Here is a 23516-nt window from a genome sequence, read left to right as displayed (position 1 = left end):
GACCAGAAGCTATCACATTAGCTCATGGCCATTCTCCTGCTTCCCACACTCTGTGTGTGTGTATGTATACCTTCCTTTTTTTTTTTGAGAAAGTGGATGGAAAACACATACTGTAGTCATCGATCACGTTTGTAAGCTGAGCTGTGATATTGTCAACATGTGATTCTTTTTCTGGTCTGAGGCTTGTGTGTTCTTTCTTCTTTACCTTTTGTGGTCCACAGGTTCTGATAGCAAATGTTCATGGATGACCTGTTAGTCACCTCTTGGGTTTTGTACTGGTTTTTTTTTTCTTTGCCATCTCCCTGCTCCCGTGTTGTTTTCTGTTCTTTCTCTTCCCAATTGCTGCATCCATCCCTCAGCAGGTGCCTCTACAGCCTGGACATCCTGTGGTAAAAATATATGTTGGCATTCTGTTTCTTCTAAAATAGCCTGTTTCTTTATGTGACCTACAGATGAAAGTGAAAGGAATTACTGGTGGATATGTCTCAGCCTCTCTCATGCTTCTGTCATTTGGGCAGTTGTAAAACCAGGAAATACTATGGTACTGTCATTGACATATGAATAAAAAGCAAAACATAAAGATGAATTAACAAAGTCTTTTGTGAAACAAAACAAAAATCTGGAATGATATGAAACCAATTTTGTTGCAAATTATTTTTCTGTGTAGCAATGGGATCTGTCATTTCCTGCCATGAGATGCAGAGAGAAGAAAGCTCTTATTTCTCCTAGTCTCATACAAATCTATTCAAATCCACATTTGGATTCATATGGTCAGATGGAAAAAGAATGGGATGGAGCAAAGCTGTGTCTCGCTAGGCTCCACTGCACTGCTAAGGTGAAAAGATACATTAAAGGTTCCATGTGAGTGAAATCCTCTTCTGTATTTCATACTTATGCTATTGTCACTTCTTGACTGTAGTAGCTACTGTGGTTTATTGCACCTCCTGTGTGCTATAGTTTCCTTTCTAAGACTTTTCAGATTGTGGCTGTTGGCCAGTGCTTTGCCTTTGCAGTGCACCCGTAATGGACTGAGTTCCACTGAATAGTCTGCAAGCACTCAAGGAAGTCAATGTCCAACATTAATGTACAGACAAGGGGTCTTTGGAATTACTGGTTTTTCAAGCATCAATTTTGCAGTCCTTGGGTGAAGCAGCAGTTGATGGAATTAAATGTTGAAGTGCTAAAATATCAGTGCTTCATTATGATGCTTAATAATTAGGAAAAAAGCCAGTGTGATGCATATTTCATCAGTAGTGAAGATGGCACTGTTGATGATACATTAGCTGTCTAGTGGAAGTGAATGTATAGGCTCTCTCTTATGTGTCTTTTTCTTTACCCTAACATTGTGTGTGTCTTTTCTTTCATGCTCTTCCTCTTCTTGCTTAGTAGACTTCCCTTTGGGCTATTAAAGATGATGTTTTACGTTGTCAAACTTTTCAATATCTTCAGTCAACAACCTGTGATCTAATGGATGGACAGTGCACAGCCTGGCTCATTACAAAGAAGTACCCTTATTGTGATACCTAAAAGATAAAACCCAAAGTGAGTAATGGAAAACCTAAAGTCAAAGTGATCTCATCTGTACATGCCCCATTATCACAAATGGAATCTGGTTGAATATTTGCCTGTCACAGTTTTTCTACCAGTCATTATCATGTCAAGACTGAAAATATTCTATCCACAGGGAGCTAGTGGATACTATGCTTTTTTAAATATTCTGTATGCATGAGAAGACTTTCTTCTCTGTTAGCTTGCTTATCATTTTGACTATTTCTTTTGAAGTAAGAAACAGATGGCAGCATTCACTGTAATAAGCGCAGAAAAACATGCCAGCCAGTTAGGGAGGTTTCAACTGACTGAAAACCTGGATCCTTTTCCAATATTTTCAGGATTTTTCTGCCTCCCCCCCCCACCCCCATGTGTCTAGAGGAAATTTTTATTTATCATTTGTTTAATAGAATCATAACATTGAGATTAAAGGAATCTTAGATCATTAAATCTCTAGCAATGAATCTGAAAACAAAGAGCTGAAATAGAGTTTATGGATTATTTCTTTTTCCAAAGGATCCTTACTGTCTGCCATAAAGTAAGAAACCCCAAAAAGCAAAATAGCCTTGTTAATGTGAACCCCGTCACTCACTTGAATGGACCAGTATAAACTGTATCTGTATATAATCTTAAAATATTTACTAATTCTTCAGACTCTAGCACATCAAATTCTACCTTATCCAATAAGTCTCCTTTCAAATAATGCAGGATTTTAAATAACTCTTTCTTAAATCCTTAATGTCTTGTCAGATTCCTTAAATTGTGAAATTGTCATTCCAACAGTTCACTTCTCAACAACGTTTTGGGGGTGATACGTCCCCCCACTCACTTCATCATCAGGAAGTGATGTCCTCTCAGTTCCTACCTAAATCCAGGAGAGTTTAAGACACTTCAGATCCCTCAGAAAAAAGATTCTTCTTTTCTCAACTTATGAAACCAAAATTAGAGGTCACTGCTGAAAAATGCAGGTCATTACTGATATGTTCCTTATGCACCTGCATGTACCTTTATCCCTTTCTAGCAGTCAGTATTATTTAGACTATGAAAAAAGGGCATTTTGGCTTCTAACGTGATCTTATTACCTGGTTGTGCAATGCTTTGATCATTTTTGTGATATTCTGTAGTCTTATCCTCACTGTTCCACTGTTTCCTTTCCGGGGTAGAACTATGCAGGTTTCTCTGCTTTAGGATTTTCAGCTCAACTTTTATTGTTTATTTTATTCTACTTCTTTCTGCTGCAACCTTTCTTTGCTTTTCTTAAGATTATGCTCTCTAAAATGTCTTCTGTAATACCATTACGTATATTTCCCTACTAACCTTTTGGTATTACTCTTCTTCAATGACTTTTCAATTGTAGTCAATGAGCTTCTAAGGATGTAACCTAAAGCAAAACTGGTGCCACTTACTAGGGTAAATTTAGTCTATGAAAGATGAAATTCTGCTTCAGGCACTAAAGTAATTTTTGGAGTAGCATATCAGCTTTTATCAGGCTTGGTCTGTTCTTCCTAAATGAAGATACTCGGTCTGTTTATGGGTGACTATGGTCACTCTGGGAAGCATTTGGTGGTAGTTAAGGGTAAAATAGTGATTGTTCAAAATTAGAAACAACTGGTAGCTCTGCAGTGATGATTTAAATTTCTTTTTAAAATTCTTTCAAACCACAAAGCTGTGTGTTGTTCAGAGATTGAATGCATTTGGACTTATGGAACTTTTCATTTAATGCTGTTCTCCATTGTTTTTGGCTGAAGCCCAAGCCTCACATCTTCTAGTTGCAGGATTCCTTTCTTCAAACTCCATCCTTTGCTGAAGGCTCAGTGTAACATGAGACCATCCCTGTTTCCCAGCAGGCAGCACATTAAAGTTCCGCCTGTTGACCAGCTGCAAAGACAGGTGTTATTGTCCTTCTCTTTTTTTCTTCTCCCTTTACTTGGTCTTGTAACTTCCCTAACATAGTGTCAAGTCCTTCATGAAATGAATGAGTAAACTTCATAAGTTTGGAAAAAGCTCCAATGCAGATGGTGTGGAGTTGGGGATTTTTGTCTAAAGTTGAATGCTCTTAACTTCTTGTTTGCCACATTTTCATTCGGCCTCCAAGAGACTGAGCCAAACTGGGAATCCAGCTCGGAAGGATAACTGCAGAGATCACAGCCATCGAGCATTTATCTTTCCAGGCCACTTGGTACTGACTGCACCATTCTACAGATGCTGCAGAAGACTGCAGGTTTGGATATGGCACACTTGTACCCTGCTTCCAGACCATAAAAGAACTGCACGTAAGTGACTATGCGTAAAAATATGTGTGAGCTATCAGTGCACCTCTCTCACCCATATCTGTTTCACATGCATGTTACCTGTGTGTTGGGTCTAACCCACTGCAGTCATGGGGCTATGTGAATCAGAGACTGTTTCTGTTGTTGTGGTCAGGGATCTGTAAGAAGAATAAGTAAGTAAGGCCTGAGAAGAAAATGCAGTGAGACCCAGTCCAAAACTCAGTCTCGTTTCTTGACCCGTTATTGATGAAATGCATCTTTTCTTCCTGCTTCCATTACTGTCCATGCTTTCAATGTTCTGTTTAATGTCTAATTTAAACCATAACTTTCTCTGTCACAATCATTTTCTCATACTTGCCTGCAGTGTCAGGTACACCTGTGGTGTTTTACAGGTAATACAGAATAATACATTTTAGGAGCAGATTATTTCTCATAGGAAGGCAACTTCTCTAACAAAAAAGAAATGACAACTGGAACTTAAACCAACCCAGAGTTTTAACTTCCACTCTAGCCAGTGACAACTGCTCAGTCTATTAATAATCTGTCCATCCGTTAACAAAATTTTGAGGAAGATTCACTAGTCTATCAGCTTTAAGGGACTGTCTCAACCACTCAACCCATATGTGGTATTACAGCCTACACGTCTTATGCTGTCACCTGGAAATTATCATGGGGAAAACTAATACTGAGGCCCTTGGAAAAATATTTTCTTAATTTTTGCAGTGGTTATGACAGTGCAGCTTGGCCTTATTGTGTGCTACAACAGCTTACATTATTGTCTATTAGTAGTTAATGATGATGGTCAGCACAGGGCGGAAAAGCTGTGCAGACATTTTGAAAACCTTTCTCTGACTCACACTTTTTTTTAATGTACTAACAAGTCAGAGAACTGATATTCTGTAGCTTATGTTAAATTAGTTTAGTGATTGATTTAATCTTTCTATTATTAATTTGGTTAATATAATAAACACTTTCTACTGGACAGTTGGAGATTTTGATGTACTAATTTTGAGTGAAAAAAATTATGGCAATATTTCTTTAAAAAGGATTTATTGCAAAGAAAAAATCATCATTCAAATACTGTGAGGTGGCAGTGACCTCACCCACTAAAATAATTAAAAGTACTGAAGACACAAACATTAGCCATCCATAAAATTTGAACTACATCCCTTTTTCTGATTTGCATTGCATAGTCAAAAAGCATTAAGTGAGCTATAAAACACATGAAAAATTAACTTGGCTGATGGGACAATAATTTCATCCATCAACTAGTAAAACTATCCAATTCATACTATCCTTATTCTGTTCTAGCAGAGTTTAGGCAACCTTCTGAATGTTTATTAGCAATTTTTATGAAGTTTTAAAAATTAAAGTGAATTAGAGCATGTAGAAATTCTGATGGTGTAGATTTTATTCCCTTTTCCTTCATCTTTCTTAGGTAAAACCCCAGTGATGCTCACTGGGATTTTCGTTAAGAATTGAATAGATTTAAATAAGTGAGATCTCATTCAAGCTATTTAAAGCAAATACCCGTGCTCACAAAACTGTATCAGGATATCTCATTTGCTGGATATGAACAGTGATAATGTTGTTGTGGCTACTCTACTCTGATATTTCTGTGCCCCTGATCAGAATGTTGTCCTTGACTTAGAAAAATATTGTACATCATTTACTGCCTAGAATTGTACTGAACTGTAGATTTTAGTTAGTGGCAGAACTCCTGCTAGTGTCAACGGAAGAAAGTGCAATAGTTGTTGTTGGCAGTTACTTTAGATGCTTCATATTATTTGCTTTAAAAACAGAATTGCATCTGGAGCCTGTGTTGCTTAAGGCAAAAGACATTATTTGGAGATTACTCTTACTGAGGTCAGTGATTGACAAAGTTACATTTCTGAGTACATCAGTCAAGGTATTGTTGGACAGAACCGTTCCTTTAAACCTTTCAGGATTATTAATGTATAAAATAATATGGTGTTATAGATCATATTTACTGGAAGTGGCCTTCACAGGAAAATAGTGACCTTGTAACAAAACCTGATTGTTAGGTTTAAAAAAATAGGAAAAAAATTTCCTCCTTTTTTTTTCTGCTCTCTTCATGCAGTATAGCTGAATTTCCATAGACAACACAAACCAAGCTGCAATGAGAAATGACAGTAGAACTGTGCTACTCCATACTTTCAGTTCAACCCTTGCTTTAAATATAGATCACTGCTCTTCTGTTTCCACAGCCACCTCTGCTTGGGCAAAGCAGATTAGAAATATTTCTCAGGAGACAGTTTTGCATCCACACTGCCTAGGTAAAATGACAGCATGATGCCGAATTCAGGGAAGAGTCAGATCCTAGATTTTATTTGTGAAAATGTGGGTACTTGATTGTGATTTTGTTGTGGAGGGAGTGAATGTTATTACAATTAACATGTTTGTTCATATTTTAGAGAATGTTACAGGGCATTATGGAAAGCTGTATTTAGCTTGCATGACAGCGAATAAACTCTTGTATGCTGGCAAGGAAAAACTGTATTGACACTTACTGTTGGAATATGACTCTTCAGTCAAAAGTCCTGCATCTTTACCAATACTATCTTATGGCTTCTTTCAATACCTCAAGCCATTCTGATCACTTTTTTCTCATGGCAGTTTAGTTATTTTTGTACATATATATATATATATTTTGCATGTTACAATTCAACTATGTTAGCTTGGTTTAGCAGTGGGTTAGATGCAAGAATAATTTGCATGTGAGATATGCTTCTCCTTAGAAAAACTTTTTCACTTGATCTGGAAACTTAACAAATATCCAGAGCAGACAGTGTATGAGATAACATTTTGCCCAAATCACTAATTTGGTTCTGAAGTCACTTTCCAAAGCTTTGGTTGGTATTGCTTTTTGGATAGTTTGTTTCCACTATTGTTGGAGGCTGTATGAAGTTTGAATGCAGGTTCAAATTATTTCCAGGTCTGGGGACATGTGATTAAATGTGATGAATTTAATAAATACTGTAGCTGCCTCTAAGAACAATACAGTACAGCATTGGTCAGAAAATTTTCAGTCACAGATTGTTTGCTGAGCCAGCAAGACTGAACTGTGTTGCAAATAGTCTGGTTTTATCTAAATGGACCAAAAGCTGATGGTTTCTGCAACCCTACCTGCCTTCTGCCCATTGACCTGCCAGGCTTATGGCTGATTCCCTGCAGAGGCTGCCAGGAAATACAAGCCCTGCTTCAGGGGTCCCCAGTTCTGTAGCAGCCACTGTGCTGTCTCAGCATAGGAAGAGTCCGGAGCTTCCTGACTCTCTGCTTTTACATCAGCCAGCCATTGACTTAGGTTTCACTAATGAGGAAATTCCTTGCCTTAGCAGGTCATTGAAATAGTATTGCAAATATTACTGCTGATGTTTTCCAAAGAACATTTTTTAAAAAAAGTCAATGATTATGTTCAATCAAAATCGTGTTACAGTGGCAGTAAAAGATAGAGTGAAACTTAAAGCAACAAGGATTTTTTTAGAATTATGTTTAGAAGCTTTAAACTGGGCCTGCTGTGGGTAAGTATTCCAAAGGACTGAACTGTGGTATTCTTATCAGATGAGTACTTCCCTTTGAGTTGAAATAACTTACTCAGAATTCCTAGATATCTATATTTTTCCAGGTCATATCGCAAAACTCTTTGGAAGATAGAGATGGATGTGCTGACAGCTGTGGAGTTGATTCTTCACAGCCACTAATTATAGCATGGCTGAGTTTTGAAATAGTGCCTCACACCAAATATTTGTCATATCAGGAAAAGCCTGATACGTGGAGAGGAGTAATTATTTTCTCCCCTGCTTATAATGGTCCGCAGACACCAGGGAAAAAGCAAGCCTAGTGAGGATAAGTGACTTCTAGCATTATTTAACATCTGCCTAAAGAACAGATGTCCCTCAGATGCTCTACTGTCACTTTTTTATAGTTGTCTTCTGAGGAAACCTTGCTCTTTTGTTGCCCTCAAACACCAGGGCTAAGTGGATGCGTATTAAAGAACAATTCCTTCTGGTTTCAGCAGGAATTTGTTGAGCTGATGGACTGTAGAATTTGGCGAAGTGTTGGGTTAACCCCATTATATCGGGTTAAGTTAGCTGCATACAAAAAAATGCATGAATGTACAGTGCTTTGGTTTATGATCCTTTCAAATCAAGGGTTGTTTTCTGAAGTTTTGGCCACAGCTAGTGCTTGAGGCTTTTCCACCCCAGGTGTCAGGATTCAATATTTTGATTCAGAGGCTGGAAGTTTCTTGACGTTGTTGATGCTGACCTTGGGATGAGGGTTCACCCTGTCCCCTAGCAACTGTACTAGCAAGAAGTAAGTCACACTTCCTCTCTGTGATCGTGTGGAAGCTGGCCCACAGTAGGGTTATATAATCTCCAAGCCCAAACAGCTGTTCTTATGCTTAATGTGCAGGAATGTGTTCTTGTATACCAAGATTTAATTTTGACTCTCATTTATGTTGATATGGTATTGATTTCAATGATGTTTCTTTATTCCTTTGCCTGTTGCATGGAGAATCAGGCTCTGATAAACATGAAAAATGTCCTAACATGTAGGGCCTGACATCCTTCACTGAAGAACAGACAGTGAGAGAGGGTGAAATTTTTGAAACATATTCTAACAATGTCTTCACCATTCTTCCCTTCAGTGGAAAGTCCTTGAAGAGTGCACTCAGCTGTAGAAGAAGGCAATGTAGCCTTGAGTGGACTGGCACAGATCTGTGTAAACAGATTTGCCAGGAAGGAAGGAAGTTGTTGCATAGCTTGTGACTTATGGAAGATATGGAAAACAGTATAAAATTTCAAGTGTGTATGGCCACGCTCTCTATTCATACAACAAACCCTGTGAACCTGCTACCCTGCTGTGTTGAGAATTGCTAGCAATGCCCATCTTAAGGCTCAGTTTTCAGCTGCTGCCTTTTTTTGGGCCTCTGATATCATGAAAACACGTGCATGATCAAGAAGCACTGAGGCTGGTAGATTTACCTGTTCCCTGTAGGTGCATCCCATACAGGGCCTACTGCAAGCTTGAGTTCTGCACTAAAAAGGACCCCTTTCTGGTACAGTTGCAAAGGTATTTACAGGTAAATCAGAACAGCCTTGTCTCTGAAAGACACAAGGATGTTTCCTTGTGCATGAAACCCCTAGAAGAGGAATAAAATAAGTGATCCTTTCCAAAGTACCGTCACAGAAAACATTAGCCAGCAAAGGGAGCGTTGTGAGAAACAGCAACAGAAAATAGATAGCTTATGAGAAAGCAAAACGTTTTTAAGTTCTCTCAACTAGTAAGGGATTTGCTTTCAGCTTTGTGGGAAATACAAGACTCATTAAACATCAGATATGAGCTGAAGCTACGATAGAATCTGTTTGTATTTCTGGATTTGGATTGCAAACAAAATTCCAGAGAGTTTGTGTCTACAGGCTTCTATCATCTTGTTGTAAATGTGTGACACCTATATATAAACACAAGATCAGAAACTGAACTAAAAATGCATTTAGGTAATGCAGCTTCACAAGATCTCCTGCATCATCCAAGTTATGATATTTATTTCTATATGGTATAAAGTAGCAGTGAAAGCAATGTAATGTGTGTTAGGCATCCCTCTAATAGCAGGCTACCTTAAATTGAATTAAACTTGCAGTGGGCCTGTGAACTCATCCAGACAGTTACCATGGCTCAGCCAATTTGCAGTAACTTGAATTTCTTGTGTCATCTGAGCATGTGTAAGCTTTTGTTTTGGTTAGGAGGAAACTGTTGGCTGCACAAATCTTGGATATCTGAATTTTCACAGAATAATTGTGTCTCTGGGCCCCTCTCTACAAAAGGTAGAATGTGATATTGTTTCATGGAGTATTTGGTTTATAGAGATATAGCTGTAGAAGTAGCACTTATACTTTCTGGTTAAAAAGGCCCAATTCTACAAATCATCTTCTGTTAGAACTTTTCCTAGATAGCTCATTGATGTTGCTTGTAGGCTTACTCCACATAGACAACTAATGTTACCCCAAATCAACCTGCTACTGCATAAAAGCTGTGCATTCTTGCACCTATTTCACTTGAAAGCATTTGTAGTTTCTTTTTTAGACAGTGAGGAACTCTGATCCAAAAAATGCCAGCTTCTCAAAAATCCAGTTCTCACCACAGTACAATGACTATAATCCCAGCATCGGATTTATCATGTTTTTCTTTGACCAGATATGTCAGTAGTTTAGATGGTTTTGCACTACTAAATTGCTTTAGGTAAATGTGAGGTACCTTCAAATCATTGGAGATATAATTGTGGAAAATACTTTGCAAAGCTGCATATCCTAAATGGCTGCACTCCAAAGTCTGGAATTAAAATCTCATTTACCGTAAATGACTGGCAACCAGAAGATGTATGTTTTTTTTAACATACTTAATAGTATATAGGGGGAAGGGGGTGATTTTTCAACTCCCATATAATGCACAGGAGCTTATTCAGAAATTAACCATAAATAAAGGAAATAGTTCTCAGGTAGTAATTAGGATAATATGTATTATGTTTGAAAGCGATACTGTGAGATTTGGTATGTCCTCAAGTAGTGGGTATAGAGATCTTTTTGTTGCTTCTGTGTCATTTGGCGACCTCAGTTCAGGTGAGATTGTGGAAGGGCTCAGTGCTGGTCTTATTCTAGCTCAAGTTACAGATGTCTAATGGCAAGAGAGGAAGAGTTAGGTGGATGGTGAGTGCCTTTCAAAATCCCACATACAGAACCCTAATGCAAGCAATATGGATGTGAGTGGACTCTAAACTAGGAGCCTAATGTCAGCCTGATAAATCTATGCTCATTATTCTTGGTCCTCCCTACCCTACCATGCCAGCTGGGAATCAAGCAAGTGCCTAAAAACTAAATTTTGGGTCTAAATGTGGGCTCTTATTTTCAAAACTATGTATTGACTTACGTAAAGTCTCATGTTTGAGTGGACTACTACTCTTCATATTGCTGTGAGTTATAGGCTTCATTTAGCTCTACATGCTTTCAGTATACAATTAAAAAATACAGTAATTTCCTTTCTAATTTTTATAACTGACAGTTACAATCATGAACATTGAGAGGGATAATACTTTGCATTAAAAGGAGTTATTTTTATTGATTTAGGGGGGTTACTTATTCATGTGCTTCATTCCATAGCAGTCATCAGCTCTCTGATTCACGTGATGAAGTTCCCTCCAGTTTCCTTCACATAAAAGTTTCCATTCTGAGGAGAAAGAAGGCAAGCAAAATAGAGCAGAGTACAAATAATGTCCATAAATATTAATGAAGGACTTTAAGTGGGTCTTGCCAGAGACTGTGGACTAATCAGGCTCTTGATGGGCCACATAGTTCCCATTGCCACACCTAGTAGACTAAGAAACTTGGATCCTATTTTTGGCTTTGCCATTGACTGGCTGGTGTAACCCTTGGCCAGACATATAATTCCTTTCTGTTTTTGTTTTCCCTATTACACATAGCCTGTCGTGTCTGTTCAGTTTGTAAGCATGCCTGGACAAGGATTGTCCCTTGTGGTGTTTGTATAGCGCCAGGCTAGCAGGGCTTCAGTCTTGGCTGTAGCTTTGAGGTGCTACCTGGGTATAAAATTATTATCACTTTAGTGCAGTTATCGGTTATCCCAGTTTATGTTTCACTGACAGTTTGTTTCGTTGACTCTTAGTGGTGTGGATGAAATCAGAGTGGGTCCCCATGTATTCCCGCAGCGGGCATTGTTGAGCTATAGAAAAAAAAATAATCGTAACAAAGAATGTGTTGGAGCCTTCTATGCAATCCTGGCACAATTTGAGTTGTTGTAACAACTCTTTCTTTCTTTGGGCTGAATTGGTTTTGGGATAGAGATTATAATGCTTTGAATGGAAGCCACAGTCTCTGCAAGACACCAAGTGAACTGTAGCAGGTTACATCACTTGGCTCCCCTCTGAGCAGGAGAGGAGTCCCACTTCCTTTCGATGTGAATGTAAAGGGGGTAGAGATGAACTAGCTATCTGTAGCTGATCTAGCAGTCTGACAAGATTATTTTTTTAGATCAAAACCACTCCAGATAATTTTCTGAATACAAATAAAGTCAGAGGAATATTCCTGGAATGACTATCATTCCAATGTGCTTAATTATGTGCTGAATAACTTTTTCGATATGCCTCTGAGCTTTTCAAACATTGCCGTACACGTGATTGCTTTCACAGGCACTGTGAAATCAGCCCTGCTGGGAGTCACTCGTGCATACTGCTGCTATCCAGGGTGGCAACAGAGCACGAGACGATCTTTTTGGGCTGTGATCAGGAGGCATTGTTCTAATTCCTCAGCCATGGACAGGCAGATCGATTCACCCATACTGTATTTTAAGATGCGTCTTTGAGGACTTTCAGAAAGCGGATGGGAATAAAACTAAACCAAGGAAAGGAAAAAACACATTAGCTTAGGAAAAGCTAGAACTGCTCAGTAATAAGAGATTATAGGGAGTGACTTTAGAGATTGAAACAATGTCTGTGACACACTTTTCAACAAGGAGAGTGGTAAGCTGTGCCAGTTATAGAAGAAGCAATTTCACAATACTCCTGTAAAAGCAATGGGACTGGAGGGAACAGTGTGGCAGATAAGAGAAATCACCTGATTTTAGAAGATTTAATTCCCCTGAAAAAAAGCTAAGATTTGTTCTTGAAGAGTCAAGTGAAATCCTGCTTGTACCAACAGTTCTGTTGTCCTTTTGCATGCCTGATGCTTTCTTAGGTTAATCAGCAGTGCTATTTATTACAAGAGTCTCTCAGGAGCTGTGCAAACACATAGTACTATTTCACCCACTCTGGAGAACACACAGTCTCACTAGCCAAGAAAGGGGTGTAAGTGGCTTGTCCTTAGATACTAGCAGAACTGGGACTTGAACTCATGTTTCTCACATCCGAGCTCAGTATGTGAATCCCAGCATCACTACAGAGTCCACCTTCGTTGTCTGCTTGCAGAGAAAAGGGATCTTTGGGCCTTCCAAAACTGGCTTTTTGTAGTAGTGAGAACCATGTTAAAGTGTTAGAAGTGCAGTACTCTAAATGCTCGAGATAAGTTACTGAAACAAGACTACAGAAAAGAAACAAAGAGTAGGTTCAAAAGATGCCTCCAAGTTCAACTACAATGGGTGCAATATTCTCTGTGCAGGACTTGTTGTGACTTGGACAAGTTTGGTGAGGATCCATGTGCCTCTAATGTGTGTACATAGGTCTTAGTCCTTAGAACATTGTTGAGCAAAAGCTGCTCTGTATGGCCTGTTCTGTGAACTGCACCGTATGTTACAAGTATTTTACCTGCAATAGCTCAGTATTTTCCTATCAATACAAAAACCATGATTGTCCTTACTGCAGTTGTGGGTGGTTTAACAGGGCCACCTCTAGGAAAAAGCTGAGGAAATAGCAGACGCCAAATGTTTGGAGGAGATGAGAAGGGTGAGTGGAGTTGTACCTGATCAGCTCGGAAAAGAAGAGCAAGTATTATGCTTTGCAGTTTGCTCCTGCTGGAAATAATTTGTTATCTGAATGGGGAGAATGTACCACGTCTGCGTATGGTAGATCAGGAGGAGGTGTCTTCACAGTAACACAAAGTAGTGACCATACCTGTGTCAGAGGGGATTTTGGCTTTGAAAGATGCAGAGGTAAGGTATCATCTACTAATTCTCCCTGGCTGGTGCAGCCCTGCACTGGCTCCCACTTAGCGCAGTGTCCTAAAAGACACAAAACTTTGTTGTCTCCTAGCATTCAGGAGAAAGAAGATTGTGTCTCTTCTTAGTGGAGTGACTTTAAAAGTATGATGAGATGGCAAAATCTCTTTTTCTCCATTCTGTTGATTCTTGTACGAACCCTGTGAAGGCCTTGATGAAAGCAAATGCTGAAACACATGGGAACATGCTGCAAATTAATAGTGAGAACTGACTTTTTACTGTGTGTTCCTTCTGGCCACAAGTACCACAGCATCTTCTTAATGACTGTCCATGAGCTGAGGGAAGTGTACTATCCTGTCTGCTAGGAGAATGTTCCCATATGCTTTATTGAATAATTTGTCTTCAATTACTCTTTTCCATATTAACATCATTTTATTTTTAAGTAAGTCTCATCTTTCCTTTGGTACTACCATCAAAGATTTCACCTCAGGTCTTAATTTCTCATTTGCTATTGATGTGTCATCACGGAAAACTAAAAGAGGATTCGTGATTGCTATATCTTCTTGAGCAGCTCAGATCCTACATATTAAATGAATTATCATGATCAGTTTGGCATGTTCCAGAAAACAGGTACCATGCATTGTTCATAAGAACAGTTGTAATCTGGGGAGTCATGGATTTTGTCTGAATAACAGATTCTTCTGGGCACCTCCTGGGAATATGTAAAATCAGGAAGTGTTAGAAAAATGTTAATTCTTCCATACTGTTACAAATGGCAGCTTTTGCTAAGTATGAGGCAATTCCTGTCACTGAAACATGCGTTTATACTTCAAGTTTTTCCACAGTGACATGGAGAATTAAATCTCTTCTGGATTATATTGACTTATATGGAATGATTTTAGGTAAAGAATATAGACTTTGACTTGTTCCATAAAGGTTTGAGACACCTTGTAGCACCCCGTGAAATCCTGCACCTAGTCATAACACTTTCCCATTAACTCACCAGCATGTAACTGCCAAGGTCCAGAGTCTCTGATTACCTGTTTGTTTGTGACGTTCTCTGTTTTAACTCTTCTTGGAAATGTGTACAATACAGCTCTTTAGGATGGGATCATCTCTGTGTTCTGTGTTTGTACAGCACCTATAATAATTGTTTCATGACTGGACCTCTGAGGAGCTCCTACCATACAAATAAAGGGGGCACAGGAAAGAGAAGATTGCTTTGTTGATGGATTTAGTGTGGCCTTCAATGCAAGCATACATACACTAAATGAACCCTGGACAGATATTTGGTTCTTTGGTCTTGCTGTTAATTTCCAAACGTGCCAGGACTGCTTAGGGCTTGACCCTGCAAGGTGTTGAGCACATTTAGGATTTGCAGAGTTGCTCAATACTGAACACAGGTTCTTTTCTCTTAATGAAACTTTTGCACTCTAGACATTGGCAGCTGAGAGTTCTCTGAAATGGCAAACGTGTTAGAAGAGACATTACTGTCGGCTTTCGCAACAGTCGGCTCTTTGGAAACGTTCCCCTGGAATAATATTAAAAGCAATTCCAGTTTTTGTAATTTAGCTCATCCCCATCACCAGCACCAACAAATGAAATCTCTACAGATTCCAGGCTCACCAGGACCTTGCCAAGAGCTGGCATTATACTCTGAGCCAAGTAACTGGTCATAAACGAGTATGGAGCTCAACGAGTCTATATGTTCTTGCAGAGTGTTTATGTGTGCTTAGCTGGCACCAGTGGTGAAGAGCTTCAGGTCCTGCTGTTAGATTCTCAATTATATCTAACAGAATCGCTACCAAAGTTGCACTGGCAGATAAAATCATACAGCGTCTAAGAGGTTACCCAGGTGTGACCTATTAACGGATATAGGAAGTCCAGGAATTATTTAATATTTTAGCTTAAGAGTTGTGAAAGTACTAGGAAGCTAACGGTTATTGTATTCTTTTGGACTCTATATGTACACCACATTTTGCAGTGCTACTGTGTACCCTTAGAAGAATCACCTTCCTGTTACTTGCATATGGGGGTGAAGAGAACCTCACCCGTGGCTTTCTAAGAACCTCAGGCTTTTCTGCATTTCTGTAGGAGTAATTTGTCTACCGCGGCGGTGGCAGGAGTGAAAGGCCAGGCACTCGGTATAACTGAGTATAACCAAAACGGCTTCAGTGGCATCATGCATTGTCTGGTTCCAACACCCAAGGACACAATCATCCAAAGAGCTGTGCTTCATTGCAGAATGGGATATTTGAGCAGGCAGAACACCAGGCCCTCTGACTCCTTCCTCTTCCAGTGCCTCCAAGGTTTCCTTCCACTGTGCTTGTGCCAGGAGAGACTGTTGCAAGGTGTGACATAAAATCAAGCCCTTCTGTCCTTTTAGTCTCAAATGTAAATTATGCAGTTTAGTAGGTAAGTAGCCTTGATATAGCTTGTTAGTAGCAGAGTTTGTGGGTAATAGATCCCATTAGCTTTTTTGCTCTCAAGCTAAACTTTCAGACACAGATACTCAGAAACCTTTTGTTTTTTCCCTTTTTTATGAAACTGGGTTTCTTCATTGCCCACTTCAGTACAGCTCCCATGGGAGAGTGATGAAGCTTCCAGTCTTGCCTGAGACCTTGACTCTGCAGTTTTCAAAGGGCCAGAAGCCTGCTGACCCGCTGAGCATGACAAATGTAGAGAAATACTTGGCATCTCTGATCTGTTCGCTTTGGATAATGGAAGATGATATTTTACCCTTTGTCCTTGTTTTTTGTAGCAACAAAGTATTTTGCCTCTTTTCCCTATCATGATCGGTTCAGGACATATATATTTTGTTGGTTCTTCTCTTGCTAGAATTTCCAGAGCAAGAAGCTAGTGCAGCCCCTGCTTTGGTTTGGGCTCTTTCAACTCAATCTTGTGCTCTCACTAAAAATCTGTGTTCCTATGGCAGACTTCCTATGCTTTTTTTCAATCCCCTTGCTATTCCAAATTATGTTTCGCCTTTATCACAATAGTGGTGTGAGATTCCTGTATCTTCCCTTTCTTGATGGAGGATACACCTGAGACACTTTGTAAAAACACTGTTGTTTATTTATTTACTTCCAGTGCTTTTTCATTCTCATAACTGAAAGCTGCTGGCTTTTGCACCAGTGTCCAACTTAAAAGTAGTGAATGTACCATCTGCTTTCAGGCTGACAGCACATTCATCTTCTGTAGCAGAGCTGTCTCCTGGCCCTATGTCTGCACCCACTCTGCCGGCAAGCACAAACTCCTCTCAAGTGATACCATTCTCAGTTTGGCCTCGTCCTGGCCTCTGCTTGTGTTTGTGCCTGCAGTCTGAACACATGCCTGGAGGGCTGTCCTGCCTCCTCTCTGTCCTACACAGAGTCTTCAAGGACTCTTTGTCACATCCTTAGTGGCACAATCCTGTTCACTCATAGATTTGACTCCGGCTGGGGGACTAATCTCTGTCAAATTGTGATAGCATATCAAGAGTTAATTTGGTGTCCTTTTATTCTTTCTCTCTGAGTGTCTTTTGCTAGATCACAGTCACCAGGTCTTCTCCTACTAGGTACCGAGACTCACTGTTCAGCTTTAGCTGAAGATGGCTTTTCTGCTTCCTTATTCTTTTTGTTAAAAACAGAGCTTTTTGTGCAGCATGCAATACTCAGATGTCTGTAATCCCACTGCCTAATTAACAGCAAATTTCCGTGAACATTACAGTGCTTCTGAATCAACCATTTCCCTGTCTGGTTCTGTCATCTGGCTGGTTTCTGTTTGCTGACACCCATCACTTGCAGGCAGAAGGTGAATACCACACAATCATCTGAATTAAGGGCCTAAAGAGCTTAGGGGATAGTGGGAGCCATTAGAGAGGTATATGAATACCCTCAAGGTTTAAACTCCTAGTAATTTTCTCATCTTCTGAAAGCTGCAGCTCCTGTGAAGCTTCAGAAGCTCTGTTCTCCCAGTTAGAAGACAGCCAACATAGTTTTTACTCTCAGAACTGAGTGCTGTGTTGAGTGATGGTGTGCGGTGTTTAAAACTTCTTGCAACAGATCGGTCTTGCTCTGTGTCCAGTTCCACTTGGTTGTGCATAGCAAAAATTTCCTTGCACCCTAACTAGACTTTTAGAGGTTGGGAAACTTGTTCCTTAAAGACAGAGACCTCTCTTCTACAGCTGTGGAGAAGGAAAAGAAAGGTATCACAGCCTTTGTAATACCCATCTAATATGAATTCATTCTGCCTCACAAAGGAGTAAAAATACGCAAGTGAGAGGGAGAACAGAGATGCTTGTTCTGGGTTTTTAAGTTTATGTTTGCCCTTTTTGCATGTTTGTAGGATCACCATCTACATAATTGACTTGGCAAATGGATAAAGCTGTAGTTGAAGCTGTTTTATATTGCACAATGAGATACTGTATTTTGTTTCTCCTTTAAGATACTTTATACTTTTCCAGAGTGTCTTAGCCAGCTTTTGGCTCCAAGCAATTACTTTTAATAACTGAGACTGATCAAAAAGGACGTTGTCTTCTTCAGTAGCTTAGGCAAGAGGTATGATAGATCACTTTGTTACTGTCGAAGAATGAATTTTTTTACTCCATTGGCAACATTTTTAATCCTGGATCTTGTTGCTCTGTTCTGCCTCTACTGCCATTCACCGGAACAGAAAGAAGACAGGAAAGAGGAATTTTGCCTTTTAATGTTCTGGCGAAGTCACTCAGTTCTATCGAGATAAAAAAAAACATTTGGTCCCATTTGGAAATTAACTCTGCAAATTGACTGATGCTTTGCTGGAAGAATAAATAAAATACAGCATTGCTTGTCTATATCTGACAATGTGGATTTCTTGTGAAGAATTGTTTGAAGCACTGGATGGCACCCAAATGTAAAATCTTGTGCTGGCTAAAAACTGAAGTATTCTTAAAATTGGCTTCATCTGTGTGTTACAAGTAGAGTTTTCAGCTGTAGGCTGAAAGGGCTAAAAATTCGGTCTCATTCAGACAATAATTTGGTGAGATTGCAACCCCTCACCTTTCTGGTGAAATCATCCTCTTCGATTAGGGCCTGATTATCTTTTCAAATCCATTCTATGTGAGGGTAATACCACTGATTTCATCCTGTGATTTACACCAGGGAAGTGTCTTGATTCTCCTATCTTTCCTTGCTCCTGCGGGCAGGTTTTATGTGAGAAGCTTTTAGAAGGGCCCATGCTGAGAGTCCTCGCAGTGTGTAATTCACAGGGCTGGAGGGTCTTTGTCACTAGGTCCAGCTTTCCCTGAATACCTGTCACACAGAGGCATTTTGGTTCTGGGTCAAAATGTCGATGGGATGATCCCTCTGCTCCTCCTGCCCAGCCTGCCACGCCAGGGGCCTGCAGCTGCATCTGGCAGTGCCAGCACCTTGCTGCGAACTCTTGCTGCCATTGCTGTGATGCTGCTTTCTCACTCAGGGTTTGGTTTGGTTTTATGCCGAAATATCCCAAACAACGTCTTCGGGAACATGGGGCTTGGGATTGTGTTTTTATGTGAAAGTAAGAGGCCTGTTTATTTTTCAGGGTATGTCTGCTCTGTGACCAAAGATGCGATGGCAACTGTGGGGACGGAGCAGAGGTGCACTAAACTGTCTGGCATGGGTGATGACAGGGGTGTATTCGAGGCCACACAGGGATCCCTAGGACTTTGCTGCCTTAGGACTCTGTTAGACCCTCAGATGGGTTTTCTGCACCTTGGCGACTTTCGTGCTGTCACAGCTACAGTGTGATCTGTGCCTGTGTTACCTGGGTGTGCTCCTGGCCCTGGGAGAGCTACAGAATCTCGGGCCATCAGAGCTCCCACCTGGAGATGTGGGCTCTCGGGCCAGCAAGGTGGGTGCTCACATGAGCAGGGCAGCACCCTGTAGCTTTGGTTAGGCTGTTGCTTACCAAAGTTCCCGCAGTCAAGAAGACTGAATAAGATTTTATGTTAGATCCAACTAATTTTATTTTGGAGTAATGCAAAGCTGCGTTTTGGTAACGACAGCCAGTTTCATGCAACTGTTTGGAAAGGATGAGCTTGTTCTGATGGCAGATGTCACCAGTTTCAGGAGCACCTGAGCTCCAAAGCCAGGCTTGCTCTGCATCTCCCAAGTTGCTGAAGAAGTCTCAGGTCAAAACATATCCTGCAAAGGCAGTGCTTGAAGACTAGGATGTGAGTTTTTCTGTTCCAGTCTATTGCTATTATATTTTGCAAAAAATCCAGAGCAGAAGTTGCCATATATTTTTTCAGATTCTTTTCAGACTGTATGCTTAGACTACAGAGTGTATCACTTTTCTAAATGGTAAGTCTACAATCCCACAATTTTTGGTTGTCTAAGCTACCTCCTGCTCTGTGTAACAGGATGGTGGGCTCTTTTTGGTATGTTAATATGCACATATGGTGCATAGACAGTTGGTGAATTCTAAAGGAATGACCTTCAGGACTGACATTCTTCTATATTTTCGTGTTTTTGTCATGCTATGGTGGGTTTGTTCATTCCTCTTTCATCTCCTCTGAGTGAAAAACTCTGCAGTCTTCCAGACAGTGTCTCTCTCTCTCTTTCTCTCAGTCACTCAGTCAGACCATCTGTTCCCAGATTACAGATTTCTCTGCATGAGTACCAGGTAACAGACGTGACTTTGCCCAATAACTACAGCAAAAAAGGCTTTCACACACTCTCTACAATCTGTGAACATATGATCAGTCTAGGATAACATGTCATGCCAAACACACACCAGAGAAATTTAGATGCAGTAACAGAATGAACCCTGAAATCAGGTACTTGACAACTCCGACCCTGGTGTTTCCTCTGCGAGTTTCAGAAAGAGGCTTCTGTGCCTGCAAAAAAGTCTGTGTTCCTGCCCTGGTGCCTTTTTCTCAGGGGATGGAAGCATAAAATGCTTCTCTCAGGTTTTACTTAAAGGGAAGCTGGTAGCATCACTGCCCCATGTCAGCCCTTGGGGTTAGTGTGGGGACAAGGTCTCTGTTCTCTGCTGGCAGCTCAGTAATGAGCATTTGCCAAGCGATGGGAGACACCAGAAAGGACATTTTTTCAATGTTTTGTCGTCTTCACTGGATTCTGCCCATTTTGTGAGTAGGATATAGAGATAGACTTATATCCTATACACAAGTGTGTGTATATATCTATAAATATGTATCTAAGCTCTTTTATCCCCTTTCCTATTGTCACATCAGTCCTCAAGGGACCATAATTAGGCTGAATATTAAAGCAGTGGGGTTTTGACTGGAGGGAGCTGCTGCTCACTCTAATGACCACTGAGCTCTTGCCTCAAGCCTGTGCTGCTCTCTTTTTCTGTAATGGTTGACAGATTAGGAAGCTGGCTTGAAGCTGAGGGACCATGTGTGGGTACCAAAGACAGATAAGGTACAAAGCAACAGTTTTGTTGAACTATCCTGTGATCTGTAGGCCAGGGTTAGTCTTTATCTCTGCTGCAGGGTACGTACTGCAACATATTCCAACAAACTGGTAATATATTTATTTTTTGATAAGTGGATGCGTGTGTTATATGTCTCTTGTCAGTCTTGCGTTCCCCAGTGACTTAAACAGAAATAAGAAGAAAAAAGTCTTATACAATTTAGTACCCAAGAGAAACTACTACAGAATTTGGGAGGAAATTTACTAGTAAATTTGACTTTTGAGTGTCTTTTACAGTATTATTTACTATCCCTTGGATTTCTGATTAGAAAAGGAATTGGTCATCTGCTACATAGCAACACATGAAAAAATACTTTGAGCAACTCAAATCCTGAGTGGAAAGACCTTCCACAAAGGTGGGAGAACCTCAATATATTGCATCTGCGTGTGCACTAGTAACTACAGAAATAAAATATTGTTCAGAGAGTCAAGATGCACTTATGTGTTCATTTATTATTAACCTGCCTCATATGGCCCTGCCTGAGTTGTGGTTCCCAAGAGTCAACATCCGTTATCATGGTTAAAATATGAAAAACAAGTGATAGAACAGTATTTTGAGAAGTCTTAGTCTGGGAAAAAGACCGCTTACTCGTAAACACGGTGCAAACGTAGCACAAGAAGATGTTCTGAGTGTCTGGTTGGCACGATCTAAGGAAAAGAAGAGTAAGTGTGTACAAGTGGTAAGCTGTGAGTGTGTGAGCTATTACCGTTTGCACAGCTACTTGTCTGGGAGTCCATACTTACTGCTGGATGCTTAATTATGGGCCATGCTGGTTTTGGGATGAGCATGCATGTCTTCTGAATATTTACAAAAAAATATACTCATTTAACAGGCATGGTCATTTACTGTGCTTTTTTGGCTCTCATGCACAAATCTAATACAGAATTGTTGGTGTAAAGGCTTTGTTATATATTTCATAGTATAGACAACTTTTATTGTCATAGCATTTGTACAGAAGTTAACAGCAAGCTCACAGCTACAATATGGCCTTGGTCTGATATTTGAGACACGTTCACCACAATGTAACAGTCCCTTTTGTGATTTTCTCCTATCTACTCAGCAGTTGTGTTTTGTGAAGATTAACAGCTCCTACTGAATCCTAAAGAGGATTACGTACAGCTAGCAGAGCACTAGGAGATGCAGTAGGGTAAAGTGGACAGGTTGACCTCATGTTTCCTCATGCTGTTAGAACATTTTAGCCAGTCAGCACTCCTCAGGATTCACTGAGACGTTGGAGGAGGGTTTTCTCAAAGTTGGGACAGAGGCCCCAAGCTCTGCGTGCGGGACTGTGTGCTCAGTGTGTCCGTGCATCAGGTGTGCGACTGTGCAGAGCTGAGCCCGGGACATGGGATGGCCCTTTGTCTCGTTGGGGAATGCCAAGGGAGGTGTTTCCTTCACTTCCCTCTCTCCAAAACAGGGATCATTTTCCCAGGGAGTTTGGAATTGTTTCTTGAGCCTAGGGGTAAAAATGCAAGATACAGTGTGTGTCTGGTACACAATGTAGGAAAACTTGAATATTCTTGCTTTCGGTGAAGGTAATTCACTTGTGCAATCACAGCAGCAGACAGTTGCTGAGCACACAGACGTGCTCAAATATTTGAGAGTAAAATGCAGTTATAGGCTAATACAAATGAGAAGATTTTGACTGTAAACAATTTATTTGTTCCTATTCTTTCCTGAAAGATTAGCTCCCAATTTGGAACAAATCTCCTTTTATCTGAGGCCTTCTCCTCTCTCTGTTTTTGGAGAAAACAGGAAAACAATAATTTAAGCTATGGAATGGTAATAGTTTTGTCAGAATTATTGCTTTTTTTCTGAAAATCAAAATTATCTGGGTGTGATTGCCTCTGTGCAGAGATTTAAGTTTTCAGCATTAGGCAGAAGGTGTTATATAAATGTTGACTCAGGCTTCTGCGTTTTCCTTCTAATTTTCCACATCTTAGTTCTTTACTTTGTGCAACTGCTTCTGAAACTTGGAACTAAATCTTCATTTTAATGTTCTTTTTCGTGTATTTTTTTCACTGCTTCATCCACATCTTTCTGCTTTAATGCTACAATAGTGTGTGGGAGGATTAGTTACACTGATTAAAAAACCCCAAAAATAGACAAAGAATGAATTAATCTAAAAGCCAGACACCTTCATTAAGCAAAGCAGGGAGAATAATATATATACAATTAGCAAGACTTCTGCTTACTGTATGCTGTAATGTAATATATTAGCCATCTAATTATTTTAAAATATTATTAATTGCCCTGAAATTGTTAGCTACTCTTGTTAATAGCCAATTAGGGCTACTCTTAAAAGGGAGATATTTGCTGTTAATAATAAAATTTTAGAAAATCTGAGTACTTAGCCACATTTGCTTTGATACTTCTATTTAGTTATTCCTTTTCATAATCCATAATTCATTTCCCTCCCTGCCCTGTAAAACAGAATGGCAAAGAGAGACAAACCCAGAGTCTATAAAAGGTATTTACACTGGTAAAAATAGAGCATGGCACAAATGTACAAATACTTAGTAAAATTTGCAGTGGAGTGGAAGCCACCTGTTTACTGCTCCGCGCAGTGCTCTTTGCATTGTG

General features: G+C 39.9%; 1 long non-coding RNA gene across 5 annotated transcripts in view; it reads left to right on the top strand.

The window, feature by feature from the left end:
* The window catches only part of LOC142361100 (uncharacterized), a 249289-nt gene that overhangs the window by 179868 nt on the left and 45905 nt on the right, over positions 1-23516 (top strand). The window contains exon 4 of one of the 5 annotated variants that reach the window (XR_012763627.1): positions 3720-3821. The exons of the other annotated variants lie outside the window; for them this stretch is intronic. This is a non-coding gene — a long non-coding RNA (uncharacterized LOC142361100). The remainder of the gene's footprint in view (positions 1-3719; positions 3822-23516) is intronic. 5 annotated transcript variants of the gene reach the window in all.

The sequence above is a fragment of the Opisthocomus hoazin genome, chromosome 4, assembly GCF_030867145.1.
Source record: "Opisthocomus hoazin isolate bOpiHoa1 chromosome 4, bOpiHoa1.hap1, whole genome shotgun sequence".
NCBI classification, from domain to species: domain Eukaryota; kingdom Metazoa; phylum Chordata; class Aves; order Opisthocomiformes; family Opisthocomidae; genus Opisthocomus; species Opisthocomus hoazin.
The sequence above is the reverse complement of the archived record's forward strand: the minus strand, read 5'-3'. Positions and strand labels throughout refer to the sequence as shown.